This window comes from Chiloscyllium plagiosum, chromosome 7 (genome assembly GCF_004010195.1).
Source record: "Chiloscyllium plagiosum isolate BGI_BamShark_2017 chromosome 7, ASM401019v2, whole genome shotgun sequence".
Taxonomy (NCBI): domain Eukaryota; kingdom Metazoa; phylum Chordata; class Chondrichthyes; order Orectolobiformes; family Hemiscylliidae; genus Chiloscyllium; species Chiloscyllium plagiosum.
In genome coordinates, this window is record NC_057716.1 from 76,111,457 (window position 1) to 76,127,866 (window position 16,410).

General features: G+C 39.8%; 1 long non-coding RNA gene across 1 annotated transcript in view; it reads left to right on the forward strand.

Annotated features, from left to right (window-relative positions):
* LOC122552034 overlaps positions 1–16,126 on the forward strand; it is a 21,745-nt gene extending 5,619 nt beyond the window's left edge. Inside the window, exon 3 of the long non-coding RNA XR_006312273.1 lies at positions 15,797–16,126. This is a non-coding gene — a long non-coding RNA (uncharacterized LOC122552034). The remainder of the gene's footprint in view (positions 1–15,796) is intronic.
* Positions 16,127–16,410: the final 284 nt, after the last annotated feature.

Sequence of the window (16,410 nt, forward strand, 5' to 3'; positions counted from 1 at the left end):
ATTTGAGACTGGTACAGTTGAGAACAGAAAATGTGAGTCAACAGTCAGGGCAGGCAGGGACAAGGTAGGACTAATAAGTTAAACTGCATTTATTTCAAGGTAGGACTAATAAGTTAAACTGCATTTATTTCAATGCAAGGGGCCGAACAGGGACGACAGATGAACTCAGGGCATGGTTAGGAACATGGGACTGGGATATTTTAGCAATTAAAGAAACATGGCTCAGGGATGGCGGGACTGGCAGCTTAATGTTCCAGGAAACAAATGCTACAGGAAGGATAGAAAGGGAGGCAAGAGAGGAGAGGAAGTGGCATTTTTGAAAAGGGATAGCATTACAGCTGAGGGAGGATATTCCTGGAAATACATCCATGGAAGTTATTTGGGTGGAACTGAGAAATAAGAAAGGGATGATCACCTTATTGGGATTGTATTATGGACCTCCTAATAGTCAGAGGGAAATTGAGAAACAAACTTGTAAGGAGATCTCAGGTATCTGTAAGAATAATAGGGTGGCTATGGGAGGGGATTTTAACTTTCCAAACATAGACTGGGACTGCCATAATGTTAAGGATTTAGATGGCGAAGAATTTGTTACGTGTGTACAAGACAATTTTCTGATTCAGTATGTGGATGGACCTACCAGAGAAGGTGCAAAACTTGACTGACTCTTGAGAAATAAGGCAGGGCAGATGACTGAGGTGTCAGTGGGGGAGCACTTTGGGGCCAGCGACTATAATTCTAATAGATTTAAAATAGTGATGGAAAAGGATAGACCAGATCTAAAGTTGAAATTCTAAATTGGAGGAACGCCAATTTTGACGGTATTGGGCAAGAACTTTCAAAAGCTGATTGGATGTAGATGTTCGCAGGTAAAGGGATGGCTGGAAAATGGGAAGCCTTGAGAAATGAGATAACGAGAATCCAGAGAAAGTATATTCCTGTTAGGGTGAAAGGAAATGCTGGTACATATAGGGAATGCTGGATGACTAAAGAAATTAAGGGTTTGGTTAAGACAAAGAAGGAATCATATGTGAGGTATAGACAGGATAGATCAAGTGAATCCTTAGAGTATAAAGGAAGTAGGAGTGTACTTAAGAAGGAAATCAGGAGGGCAAAAAGGGGACATGAAGTAGCTTTGGCAAATAGAATTAATGAGACTCCAAAGGGTTTTTACAAATACATTAAGGACAAAAGGATTACTGGGGAGAGAATAGGGCCCCTCAAAGATCAGCAAGACGGCCTTTGTGTGGAGCCGCTGAAAATGGGGGAGATACTAAACGAGTATTTTGCAACAGAATTTACTGTGGAGAAGGATATGGAAGATGTTGACTGTAGGGAAATAGATGGTGACACCTTGAAAAACGTCTATATTACAAAGGAGAAAGTGCTGGATGTCTTGAAATGCACAAAGGTGGATAAATCTCCAGGACCTGATCAGGTGTACCCTAGAACTCTGTGGGAAGCTAGAGAAGTGATTGCTGGGTCTCTTGCTGAGATAGTCACAGGTGAGGTGCCGGAAGACTGGAGGTTGGCAAATGTGGTGCCACTGTTTAAGAAGGGTGGTAAGGACAAGCCAGGGAACTATAGACCAGTGAGCCTGACCTCGGTGGTGGGCAAGTTGTTGCAGGGAATCCTGAGGGACAGGATGTACATATATTTGGAAAGGCAAGGACTGATTTGAGATAGTCAACATGGCTTTGTACGTGGGAAATCATGTCTCTCAAACTTGATTGAGCTTTTTGAAGAAGTAACAAAGAAGATTGATGAGGGCAGAGCATTAAATGTGATCTATATGGACTTCAGTAAGGCGTTCAACAAGGTTCCCCTTGGGAGACTGGTTAGCAAGGTTAGATCTCACAGAATACAGGGAGAACTAGCCATTTGGATACAGAACTGGCTCAAAGGTAGAAGACAAAGGGTGGTAGTGGAGGGTTGTTTTTCAGACTAGAGGCCTGTGACCAGTGGAGTGCCACAAGGATCGGTGCTGGGTCCTCTACTTTTTGTCATTTACATAAATGATTTGGATGCAAGCATAAGAGATACAGTTAATAAGTTTGCAGATGACACCAAAATTGGAGGTGTAGTGGACAGCGAAGAGGGTTACTTCAGGTTACAACAGGAATTTGATCAGTTGGGCCAATGGGCAGAGAATTTGCAGATGGAGTTTAATTCAGACAAATGAGAGGTGCTGCATTTTGGGAAAGCAAATTTTTGCAGGACTTACACACTTAATGGTAAGGTCCTAGGGAGTGTGGCTGAACAAAGAGACTTTGGAGTGCAGGTTCATAGCTCCTTGAAAGTGGAGTCGCAGTTAGATAGGATAGTACAGAAGGTGTTTGGTATGCTTTCTTTTATTGGTCAGAGTATTGAGTACAGGAGTTGGGAGGTCATGTTGTGGCTGTACAGGACATTGGTCAGGCCACTTTTGGATATTGCCTGCAATTCTGCTCTCCTTCCTATCAGAAAGATGTTGTGAAACTTGAAAGGGTTCAGAAAAGATTTACAAGGATGTTGCCAGGGTTGGAAGTTTGAGCCATAGGGAGATGCTGAACAGACTGGGGCTGTTTTCCCTGGAGCGTCGGAGGCTGAGGGGTGACCTTATAGAAGTTTACAAAATTATGAAGGGTATGGATAGGATAAATAGACAAAGTCTTTTCCCTGGGGTCAGGGAGTCCAGAACTAGAGGGCATAGGTTTAGGGTGAGAGGGGAAAGACATAAAAGAGATGTAAGCAGCAACTTTTTCATACAGAGGGTGGTACGTGTATGGAATGCGCTGCCAGAGGAAGTGTGGAGGCTGGTACAGTATCAACATTTAAAAGGCATTTGGATGGGTATATGAATAGGAAAGGTTTGAAGGGATATGGGCCGAGTGCTGGCATGTGGAACTAGATTGGGTTGGGATATCTGGTCGGCATGGACGGGTTGGACCAAAGGGTCTGTTTCCATGCTGTACATCTCTAAGACTCAAATAGGGCTACTGAAAATGCGCTTCTGCTACTTGGAGCACTCTGGAAGGGAGGGTCCTCTAGTATAGTCTGGACAAAGTGCGCCCCATCATCCTGTAGTGCTGTGCTCTGCACAACTGCAGCAGGCAATGAGACAAGGTTTTGGATGCTCAGAAACTGAGGGAATGGGAGCAGTCTTCTGAGGAGAAGAACATTGAGAAGGAGAAAGCACTCCTTGTGCATGACAGAGTTCACTGTACTGGGCACTACAAACCAGACAGGACCTGATTAATATCCAGCTCCAGCAGATGAGAGCTAGGTGCAGCAGACAAACATGGAATAGCCATCGATCATGATGCCAGCATTTGATTTGCATTGTGTGGGCAAACTACAACCTCTCTTCACTTTTTTTGTGATCTATTTTGCAAGCTGTAAATTAAAAGTTAAGTTTGGAATTGTCCAGTTGGCCTGTGTGAGATGTTCCCATACTGATAATGGCCTAGCTGAAGAATACCTACTTCAATGTCAGTTGGGTCTGGTGTAGACAGTGGCGAGGTGGTGAAGGAAGGATGGTGGTACAGGTGATGATTATGTGCTGGCTTAGGATTGAAGGACACTTTTTCAGCTATATCATTCTCTTTTTCTCTTACTTTTAAAACTATTCAAATGGCACTGAATCACAGCGACAGTGGAAAAACTTTACACTATATTTTTCTTTTTTTCTCATTATAAAATACACGTGATAATAAAATCATTCATTCATTTTTTTAAAAGCGGCATGTCTTCAGTGACCTAGAGAGGGTATTCAGGTGGGATATAGCTAAGGACAAGTAAATTGTGGCCTCATGCTGAGGCAGCAATTAATGTGCGATAACTGTGTTATGTGTGCAAGGGAGTATCAGCCATATTGGCTTTGTGCCATGGCTTTATGTCTACAATGCTATTTCTGCTGATTGATAAGTTGTTCTGGGATAGTCACATGGTCAGATGGGGGCTGTAAGTAAGCAAGGTATAGCAATGAAAATCCTACCAATAAACTTGACACAACTGACATTTTTATTAGAAAATAAGAAATATAGTTAAAAAGATAAACATTATAGCTCGTTATAGAAAGCCTGATGTTCAGCTTTTTAACTTTATTTCTTATTTTCCTAATTTTTACTTGTACTATGAATATTTGTCATGTAATGTAACTTGTTTCTTTATTTCTCTATTTTTGTACCTAAGATTTTGTGCCTAGGTACTTTGTACCTAAGATGGCACCATGTGTGGTGACATTGTCAACTTTTCACTGTATTCCTTACTTTTGTCCTTGAGTACACACGACAATAAATGTAAACCTAACTTAATTTTGCTTAAATAATGTAAGGTTCAGCTTGTAATCTTTGACATGGCCGTAGAAGCTGATGAATCATTCATGAGTAATACACTCTAAGAATATCTATTGAACACATAAAAAGGGAGCTATGCCGTAGTGACGTTACATTTTGTGGAACTGGAGCCTGAGTCTATTGGTCTCCAAGTAAGATATCCTCTCAACATTCTTTGGATATAGTTATGTTCAGTAAGTTGTTGCTCACTCACAAGAGTGTATATTTCCCAAATTGTACGTTTTAAACAAAATAAATGCCCATAAATCGCTTACTCCAGCTATGAATTCTCTTGTTTTTCTGGTGAAAGGCTAAATAAAAAATATAGACAATTCCAAGGTGAAAACAATTGGATAATAACCAAAAAGGGATTGTGATGCATGACTATGTGGTGCACTTTAGTTGCAATGCTGGGAGCACTCAGATTTTGCATTGCCTGCTCATTCTAATGATCGCAGTGTACACTCAGTGTTGCTGAACTCGGAGGCCTGACTTCAAGTCTCATCTGCTCCAGACGTGTATTATAACATCTCTGAACAAGTCAATGAGAAAATATATACAGTCATTGCTGAGCATGCATTTAGGTGAGTGTATATCTAAGTATAGGACACAAATTTTAAGAGGTAAGCACAAGAGTCAATTAGCCTCTGCTCCTTTATGCTAGTGTGCAGCCTGTAAAGAGGAAGATACATTTTAGCAGGAATTGAATTCATAAAATTCATTGCAATTGAGATTTGGGCCTGGGGAAGGCAAAGGATGGCATAATATGGCAGAGAATTTACCTCAATGTTCTTTCATGTACGAGAGCTCTTGTTGAAGCAGGTGGACAGAAGGAAAGCCATCTTCTATCAACAGGAAAACCACCAGACAATCTCAGAAAAGGTAATGGCAGTACATACTTGTGTAGGTTAATGCCTGGAGTCTAGGTGTGAGAACCTGGATTTAGTGCTGGAACAAGTTTGATGACTTTACTCGAGTGTTCAATTTAATGAATAAAATTACTGCACTACTTCCCTCACACTACACAGTGCACTCACCCTCATTATTCACCTCCCAAAAACCTTTATCAATCATGTCTTGTACCTCATATTTATATCTTCACTTTAGCCTCGCATGTTTAGCACCATCAAAAATCAAAAGCCTCATACTTTACACACAGTTTCTGTTCTTCAACCATGTCAAGTACCTTACCCCAACAAGTTGCACTTTGCACACTGACACCCTTCACCCTCTCTTATAGTGCAATTGGTGCACAATTAGAGATTATAGCCAGTCAAGGATACTCCAGTAATGGAAAGTGTGATCTTTTCTTAAAGGATGAGTGCATGGAGCCATGATTTGCCCCTGTTCAAAATCGCTGGCTTACTCAAGCCAAGGGTGATGGTAACTACAACAGCAATGAATTGTAGCAAGTGATCTCACCTGAACCCTTGAAGTCAAATCCGAGCCCTTAACAAGCAACAGTAAACCCTGGAGACTGCATCATGTTTAGTAGTGGAAAACCTAGAGCAACCTACAAGTTATAAGAAGCAGCCTGTCAAAACAGATCAGCAACTAACCTGAAAGTAATTAATGACTCCTTTTAGTAGTGTTGGGAAATTCTTCTTGTTGTTGAATGTTTAGTTGTATGTATTTGCAACATGGTATTAGCTGGTACTTTGAAGTTGTCATGGAACTGTTAATGTCAAAGCAGGATTATACACTCATTGATGTTATAATCTACCCTCACTGGATAGTTACAGCATGCACTCCCAACAACACACCAAAATGTTTACCAATTCAGACTGCGCCAGAAGTTTGAAGCACTTTTGCCATTTTCTACTGAAAACTTTAAATGAAGTATCAAGAATCCAGTGCTGTACAGTCAGGTTTTGTGGTCATAGTCTTTTGTTATTCTTCTAAGTTCCAATAAATACTGAACAAGTTCTGAATTACACATCAACAATTAACTTTCTTCCAGTTGACTGTCAATCTGAGGTCTTCAAAGCACTCAACTTCTCAGCACGTCCTTGACCGCATTTGACTGAAGCAGCTATATGTCAAGGATCAAGTTTAGATTAAGGGCTAGTACAGGATAAGCACACTTATTGCTTTGACCTTTGAAGGAGAATAGTAAAGGTTATAATCATTTGAAATATACTGTCTGTACTCAATATACTCTTGGCTACCTACTTGATGTTAAATAAATTTGTCTGTTGGATTATAGCTCAAAGCCTCATCCAGGAGAATGTACATTCCTCTATCTTCTGACATTGAGAGGAACATGTGATGTATTGTACCAAGCTGAAATATCGTGCCGAAGCTGCTTTGTTTTACTTTTGGCTCCTGCTATATTTTATCTAGTTAGTGTAGTTAAATATGTACTCTGGGCAAAAGGAAACACAAAGGCTGCACCACAGAGTGACCATTGTTGCTGAATTCTAGAAAATATTTTGCAGAAATGTACAGAAGTTTGTTACTGCTATTCTGGCTTCCAAATCTCCATTGTACAGAAACGACTTGAAGTTTGCAATTCATCTTCAATGGTTAATTAACTCCGCAGGTATCAAATTGAAGGAGAAAGCACATCATGGAGTAAAGTGATAATTGAATAATGGGATAATAGTACAAGGTGGGAATAAAGTGAAAATAGCATTTTGAATGGCTAGATAGGATTTCAGATCAAAGATGGAAGCTAATTGAACTAGTTAAATAACATGAATCATTTTATGTAACACTTATTGCAACAATAGCATTACAGCAAAGAAGTGTCATGATTGAGATTTGAGTAGCAGATACAAACTCAGTCAAACCCATCTGTGGAAATGTCTGAATTAGAGATCAGATGAAGCAACAAACTACGATACTCAGGACATGAGGCTGAATTGAGGACAATCCAACACTAATGGGTGGAGGTTGAGGACAGACAGCTTCAGGTTTGGCTGGAGAAAAGGTAGAGAATGAGTTTCCAGCCTTTTAAGAGGTAGGGTGCTGGAAGTGACAGAGGAAGGAAGGTGACAATCCACAGATCAGGTAAAATCACCTAGAGCATGACACCCAAGTCAGCAAATCTGAAGTACTGACTTCCTGTAGGAAGGACTCCAAGTGAGATTATTAAAAAGGTCATAATGGTGTCAAAAATGTCTGATGGCTGAAGAGAAGAACAACAATTTAGTGGTGAAGACAATGTTTTACAGTATAGACTGAGTAGATTGAAAACTTTTGTTACAATCCCTGTTGGAATTGTTAACTTTTAAAAAGAAATTGGAAATTCTTTTATTGATATCTGAAAGGAAGCCAAGGCAACATTTTATGTTTTGCTTTAATAATTGAACTAAAACAGACTGGCAAAACATTATTTATCGAGTCAACTTAAACTCTAGCGCAAACACTCTTCTATGAGAGAAACAAAGAACTGCAGATGCTGAAAATCTGAAATAAACACGGAAATTTAACAGAACTGTCTGATGAAGGGTCACTGGACTTGAAACATTAAAACTGTTTCTCTACAGATGCTGCTAGATTGCTGAGTTTCTCAAGCTTTTTCTACTTTTATTAGTCTTTCCTGAGGACTTGTTGGAATTTCTGGATTAGTCCAAAGAAATTATTAGTTCCTAAATATTTCTTTGATTCCTTTTCTTCCTCAGCTTGATAATTTTTAATCCCAGAACTGTATTCCAAAGGGAGATTCTTTTCTCCCTAGAGATCCTCCCTGTAGCTCCAGCTGAATGAAACACCTAGCATCCTTCTGGGTCTTGGTGAATCCAATCTCGTCAATGTGAGTGTGAGCTGTCACTCTGTATTCCTGGGCAGTGACCTACAATCTCTAACTGTTTGCTCTCTCTCTCTCTCGCTCTCTCTCTCTCTGATCTTGCTCAGCTATCTTATCTGTGAGTTTTAATAATGTCTTCAGGAAAGCCCATAACCCCATCCTTTCAGCCTCGCTTGTAACCCACCTCCGTGTCTATGTTCATCACACAGTTTTTATATTCAGGTTTAAATACTGAAAAACTGTTTCTCTAGACCTAACTCTATTTGGCTTTGGAGCCAAATGAACAATTTAAAGTTGACCAGTTTACAACAAGTAACGCTAAACAACTTTCTGGGACTTTGGACGTAGGTTGTCAAACCTCTATAGAAGCTGATGCTGCTGCCATTGTGCCCAAGTGCAAACATCAGATATCCTCTTTCCAAAAAAAGATTCTGAGCCTACTTTTAATCTTTAACAATTATAATTCCCAGGCCTAATACAAGGCAGAATTCAGAATATTCGTGTGACCACCTTTGTTTTATTCAAAATTAAATACAACCCGAAAACATAGCAAGCTTATAAATCTCAATCTTATAAATATTTTAATAAGTCATTGTCTTCCAGGTGCTCAGATAAAGGAGATTTTAGAAAGAGATTCAGACTTGCACTGATATTTACCACGTAAACTTACTTCAAATAAGTGTCATTATCGATAGTTTCTAACAAAACAAAATCGAAGCATCTCTTTTTTCATATTAAAGGACCTTACCATTGCTGAATCTCCTACTATCAACATTCTTGGGGTTACCATTGGCCAGCAATGTAGATAGAGCAATATTGCAAATATTGTGGCTTCAAAAGCAGATCAGAGGCTGAGAATTCCCTGATCAGCAGCTCATCTCGTATTCCCTCAAAGCTTGTCTACAATCTACATAGCACCAGCCAGGAAGGCGATGAAATATTCTACACTTGCCTCAATGAGCACAGTTCCAAATACAGCTCAATAGCATTCAGGACAAAGCAGACTGCCTGATCAACAGTCCATCTGCTATATTCAACACTCATTTCCCGCAGTATTGTGTACAACAGCAGCAGCATGTGCCATCTCCAGTTTTCTATTTTGCCTTGTGCTGTGACCCTTGCCACAAGGCAAGCATTTGTTGTCCATTGCTAATTGTCCTGAGCAGTTTTCTTGCTATCTAAGGACTTGCTATGAGTCTGGAGTCACATGTAATACTGACCAATTAAGGATGGCACACTTCCTTCCTTAAAAGGTGCTAGTGAACCAGATGGATTTTAGTGCAATCAATAACTGCTCTCATGGTCACCATTCCTGAAATTAGCTTTACATTCTAGATTTGTTTAATGAATTTAGATTCTACTCGCTGACATGGTCGGACTTGAACCCATGTCTCAAGAGTGTCAGCTTGGTCTTCTGGATTACTGAACTAATGCCATTACTGCTACACCATGTTTCACCCAATATGCAAGATACACTGAAGCAATGTGCCAAAGCTCCTTTGACCACACCTTACAAACCCGGGACCTCTAGCACCTAGATAAACCAGAGAGGCAAATGGGAACACCCTCATCTGCAAGTTCCCCTCCAAATTATACACTATCCTGATTTGGAACTGTAACATCATTTCCTCACTGCTGGGTCTAAAACCTGGAAGTTCTTGCCTAAAAACACTGTGCACTGACATCATATGGATTTCAGGCATTCACCACCACCAATTTATCAAGGACAATTATGGATGAGCAACAAATACTGATTTTCCAGGCAGTAACTACTTTTCGTGAAAGAATAAAAACACAAAGCAAAGGGACCAATAAAGAAAGCAACACATTGTGATGGTCCATTAGGAAAAAGCTCTAAAGTCAAGCAATTGGAGTTTCAGCACTTAGGAAGTAAACTTAGAAGTTGGTCTTCGGTAATAGGTTTGCTGAAAATGGGAGATATTCCAGAAAGATGGGCAATATCTGAACAGGAAGGGAGCTAATGACCTGCTAAAGTGAGTCAGCAGAGATATGATGAGTCAATTAAACCAGAAATGCAAGGTACAGGTAAAATAAAAGCTGCTAGAGAAAGTCAATTACTTATAAAAAGATGGGTTTAATATACCAATTAAAAAGTATTTAGTGGAAAGGATAATGTACAGAAGTAAAAAGTGAAATAGAGGAACAAAACTAAGTTAACCAGTTATAAATAAAAATTCTGTGGTAATGGAACAAGGCATTAAAGGTGAGCAGACGCAAAGGGAAACAGAATTGTAAACAAATGGTCAAATGCATGTACTGAAATGCTTAGAATATGGAATGTAAACATGGGAAATTAGAGCTAATTATGTCACTTTTATTCATGGATTATATTTTAAAAGCAGCAGAGAAGAATTTTTTTAAAAGAAAGGTCAATTTAGCACAGATTGTAGGTGTATAGCTATGTCATAGCTAATTGCAGATAGTACAGCTATGTCAACATGAATCTATTTTATTATTACACACCTGTGGAGCAGGTAGGATTTGAATCCAGGCCTCCTAGTCCTGAGCTAGATATCACTGCACCACAAGTGCTCCCAGAAAAAGCTTTACAGAAAAGAATAAACTACTTCAATCTGTTGAAGGATCCAATGCCTAAAGACAGTTCAATAGGGATACCATCACTGAGATGTTCCAATTTGTACCTGATTTAGAGAGTTCTCAGCACCTTTGGATGCTTTACTTGCAGCTGTTGAGTTTACAGCAACCATATATTTATCAGTTACTGCATTGTTGAAGCCCCATCAGGGATTTTCCTGGCATTAGCCACACTATTCTCTTTGCCTGCATTCAGCTGATGCACAAATCTGGGAGATTTGAGTGGTTTTAACAATTTTTCCAAGGATTCTGAGATAAAATGATCAATGGCAATGCTTTTATTGGTTTCCTCATGCAGACATAGTGTGCTGTACCTTTGTAGGAAACTTAAGTCCTATCAGTCAATTTAATAAAATTACAACAACAATAAGAACCTCTAACTCAGTAGACAGGTAGTCGGTAATGCCATGCACATCCAATCCTTGGAGTGTAAAGTGTGTAAGTCTGTGAGAGGGTGCACTTTACACTCACATACACACACATATACACTCTCTCTCACACTCACAACCCCTCACTCCAGACAGACAGACAGACAGACAGACACACACACACACACACACACAAATACATTTACGTTTATGGGGTGAATTTGTACTTGCAGAGTTACATTGTACTTTGCTCAAAAACTACATGAATCCATGTAAGACTCTGTTAACTCACTTTTTAGATTAGAATCAGTCTAAACATTATGGCACAGACAGGGAACACGGGGGCTAACACCTTCAACATATTATCTGGCTGACACCAATTGTTACAGTTAACCTGAGAATTTAACTTTTTTAAAAAAGGGCTTGTGATTTACATATGAAAGAAGTGAAACTATCATGGTCATGAGAGACTCAACAAACAATCAAGGTATTTTTCAATGTATAATTTCAGTTACATCCCACTGTAAACTTTTGCTATAAATTCTGTGCCTCACAATTGTGTCCTCCACAACCACCTGATGAAGGAGCGACACTCTGAAAGCTAGTGCTTCTAATTAAACCTGTTGGACTATAACCTGGTGTTGTGTGATTTTTAACTTGGTACACCCCAGTCAAATACCGGCATCTCCAAATCATCAATACTAACAAAATATTGAGATTAATTTTCATAAGATATAGTTGTAGAAGTAAGCCATTCAGCCCATTGAGACTACTGTTCCTTTTAACGAGATCCTGGCTAATTTGATAATCCTTAACTCCACTTTCTTGTCTTTTCCCCATAACCCTTGATTTTCTTTGACTCAAATAATGTTTGGATTCTTCGATGCCAACTTATTACCAAATTTCAGCCTTGATATCAAGAGAAGTCACTCTCAGCTCACTTCTACAATTCCACTCTTTTGACCAAATTTGAACCAAGGCTGTAATGAGATCAGGAGCTGAGTGGCCCTGATGGAAACCAAACTGAGCATCACTGAGCAGGTTATTGCTGAGAAGGTATTACTTGGTAGCACTCATGCTGACATCTTCTGTCACTTCGAGAGCAGACTAATGGGTGATAATTGACCAGGTTGGATTTATCCTACTTTTGTGTACAGGGCAAGTTTCCATGTTTTTGGGTAAATCCAATGTTGTAGTTCTTTTAGAACAGGGTACAGTAATTTCTGGAGTAGAAGTCTTCAGTGGGATTGCTGGAATTTTGTCAAGACTTATTGTTTTTGCAGTATCCAGAGCCCCCAGTCATTTCTTGATACCATGTAGAATGAATTGATCTGGCTGGAGATTGGCATCTGTGGTGGTGAGAATATCTGGAAGAATGTGAAGGGGATCATCCACTCAGAGCATCTGCCTGAAGATTGTTATGAATGCTTCATCCTTATCTTTTGCAATGATGGAATGAGCTTCCTCATCTTTGGGGATGGGCATGTTTATGGAGATGGTGCATTGTCGGTGGACACATGAAATTGTTGATTATATTCTTACTGTGAAGGATAATACTTTTTAATCTCCCTTTACGCAATCCTGTTTTCTTTTTGTAATGCAATGTTAGGTTTTTCTTTACCAATGTGGTGTTTCATACAGATGAACAAAGATAGTCCTTTACTAAGGTGTTTGAAGGATTTCTGAATGATCTGTGGGTAGAATCTTTCTCAAAATGGCTTCCAACAATAACAGTCAATTTGTTTTGATTATATCAAAGATGCCATTCACCCTGATGATTCCTGATGTCTGAAGTATTTTTGCACCAAATTTGAAACTCTGTGATCAGATTCCAATTCTTTTTCTCTGTCTCTCATTATGACATGGGATAAACCCTACTGCTTAATTTAAACCAGCAACACAGAAAAGATTTATCCTGTGCAGTAATCTGTGAAAATTCGAGAGGCCAAGAACTATTTAAAGTAAAAATTAACAACTTTATTTCTTAAAGTATAACAGAGAATAATTAACTAACAACTACTTACAACTTCCTCTAGCCTACCTTTTACTTTTCCTTCTGTAATACTAGTCCAATAAAACCCCCAATTAAGTTTGCTGAAAAATTCAAATTTCGAAACCAGCCAGCGGTTGAATCTTATCTTTATCTTCTTCTGTAGAGTTGCTTTCTAGCAATAACCTCTCAGTTGATGTTTTTCTCTGTGTAAATTCCTTCTCTAGACAGGTACCTTCTCAGAGGGTTCTGACTAGCAGTCTACATCTGTTGGTCTTTTGGTAGTTTGCCCTCAACTGTTCAATTCTTCCTGGTCTTATACCCCCAAAGCATCAGATTGTGTCATTGGCTTTTAATATCGTCAATATACTAAATTCAAATTTGATTGGAGTTTGGTATTTTTAGGGGGTATAATTTGAACTGATTGTCCTAATTCAAATTTGTTTTTGTCTCTAGGCAACTGGCTACTCTAGCTGCGGGACCAAAAATTTACATTGTATCTTATTCAGAACACTTGGTGCTGTCAGGTAGTTCTGCTAGCTTTTAACTCTCTTAAATGTACAGTACGCCCATATCTTCATAACACTTTGAATCCTTTGTTTTAATCAATTAAACTCTATGTTTTGTAGTTACTGAAAACAATATTCCCAAACTTCTAATAATAAAGATTCAACTAATTTCACTTTTTGTGTCCTGAAACTTTAAAGTTCAAACAATTCCAAACATCAATCAATCAATGTGCCTTAAGCCTGTCACTGAAGATTTTATTAATTTGCTTGTTAATATGTTTTCGATCAAGTAAATTGGCAACAGCTGTGAAATGACTGCCAGGAAGTTTTCCTGTTTCTCAGTCCAGAGTTTTGAGTTTTACCTTGGAGTTGGAATCTGCTTTGGGTTTCTTTCTAATTTATTCAGAGGATGCAGGATTCTCTGACTGGGCCAGCATTTATTGCCAATCTCTCTGTGCCCTTTAGCAGGTGGTGGTTAGCTGCTTGTTGAACCATTAGTCCATCCAGTTCTGTTGCATTCATAATGCCTTTATTCAGCTTGTCCAAGAGTTTGACCCAGCGACACTGAGGGAAGGGGGATATATTTCCAAGTTAGAGTGGTGAGTGGATTTGATGGGAACTTACAAGTGTTCCCATGTATCTGCCGGCCTTGTTCTTCGAGGTGGTGGTGCTTGGAGGTTTCGAAGATGCTGCCTAAGGATCTTTAGTGAATTTCTGAAGTACAGTTTGCAAATGATACACACTATTATTAGTGAACATTAATGCTGGAGGGAGTAAATGGTACCATATCCACAAACAAGCGTGGGACTACATTGTCTTAAATGATGTTAAGCTTCTTGAGTAGAATTAGGTTTAGGTTTGTTATCCCATGTACTCAAGTCCAGGAATACAGTGGAAAGTGTACAATATCGCCCCACAAAGTACATAAGTACAAATCTTAGATACAAAAAGAAGAAGTTTTAAGAAGTTACTTAATCTTACAATTATTCGTAGTAGAAGTTAGAAAAATAAGAAATAAAGTTAAAAAGATAAACATTACGGTCCTCCTATAAAGTTGATCAATTCCCGGAGCTTCCACATGTGGCCTGACTGGGCTCACAAACCACTGGCTGCTCACACCAGTCCCCAGTCCAACAAATATCCTGCTCTGCTTGAGGCATGCTCGCTATACCCCCCTCCACTCTGGGCACACTCGCGGTCCCCACCCCTCAAAACTCTGGGCATGCTCGCTGTCCCCCCTCCACTCTGGACACGCTGGCTGTCCCCACCCCCATCAAATATCTGGGCACACTCGCTGTCCCCCCTCCACTCTGGGAATGCTGGCTGTCCCCCACTGTGCTTGGGACACATTGGCTGTTCCCCACTCTGCTTGGGACACATTGGCTGTCCCCACTCTGCTTGAGGCACATTAGCTGTCCCCCACTCTGCTTGGGGCACATTGGCTGTCCCCCACTCTGCTTGGGGCACATTGGCTGTCCCCTGCTCCGTTCCATGTCTGCAACCCACTCTTCTCCAGCCCTCAACAGCTCTAATGATGTAATTGCTGCTCCAAACTAAGCTTTAAAAAAAACACAAAAAGAAAACTTTTTTAAAAAGAGAGAAGAAGAATGAGAAAAGACAAGAAAGAAAAATTGGACAAAATAGACAAGCCCTGAGCCGAGGAGCCTAGGTGCTGCCTACTCTAAGTATTAAGAAAGCTGCATTCATCCCCGCAATGGGAGTATTCCGTCAAATTTCTCAATTGCATCTTTTAGGTGGTGAGCAGGCTTTGGTGACTGAAGAGGTCAGTTACTCATTGCAGGATTGCTAGCCTCCTGGTCTAGCCTTCCTAAATGCCCAGTATCAGCTTTGTTTCATAGGTTATTGATCCAGACTTTTCCCCTTCGTTGTTAGTGGACTTTAATTGCTCTCACTGCTTAGTCCTTACTTCATGCTGACCACAGGCCCAAAAATGGACAATCTAAATTGATCCAAATCCAGAGAAATTGGTGGCCAAACTAAGTTAAGCAGTAGCGAGTAGCTATGGGCTACAGAGAAACAATGCACAATGAGATCAAAGAGATCACAAAGATTCAAAGGAAACCAGTTATAAACAGCTGGAGAATTGTGTTTTGGAAAAGTATCAATCAGACTTTCTGGCATCTTGATTGCCTGAGAATGTGTACTTTGCACCTTCTGCATAGCAATTGTGAAGGTTGTTGACGTGCACCCCATTTGATGATTTGAACTCTGCTCTTATCCCAAAGGCTACAGACCATTCTGGAGGGTCCAGGGCAAGGATGAATTAAAAATATGGATCTGGAAGTCACCCCCTCAACAAAGGCTTACTGAAAGACTCATGTATGAAGACCATCCAGACCCAGGAAAATCCAGAAGAAGATCAAATCTCTCCTGCAAGACCCAAATTTGAGAGCCAGTCTAACATCAGAAAGAAAGGAGATTCCAGCAGCCCAACTTGAACATGTGGATAATATCCTTTCTCAAACGGTTAAAGATAGATAGAGTAAGTAGTGTTAGAATTTGGGAAATGCTCACATGATGTTTCTAATAATGAATATTTTGTTAATAAAATTATGTTGAACCACAAACCAAATTCTGTGTCCCTTTGTCTACCTCACCTTCAAGAACACTTGGGTAAAGTACTTTTACTACATAAACTTGGTAAGGTGTCCAAAGCACGGACAACATGCCACACCTGAATGTTTGGGTTCAAGATGGACTGGTTAAGGGCAAGGCAATGTCAAGAACTGTCTTTGGACTTTGGTTTCTGTGGAACTTTATTGCATGTCATTACACAACTACACATGATGATCTGAGATTAATCAGGTTCTGACTTATCGATACATTGACAAGGACCTTT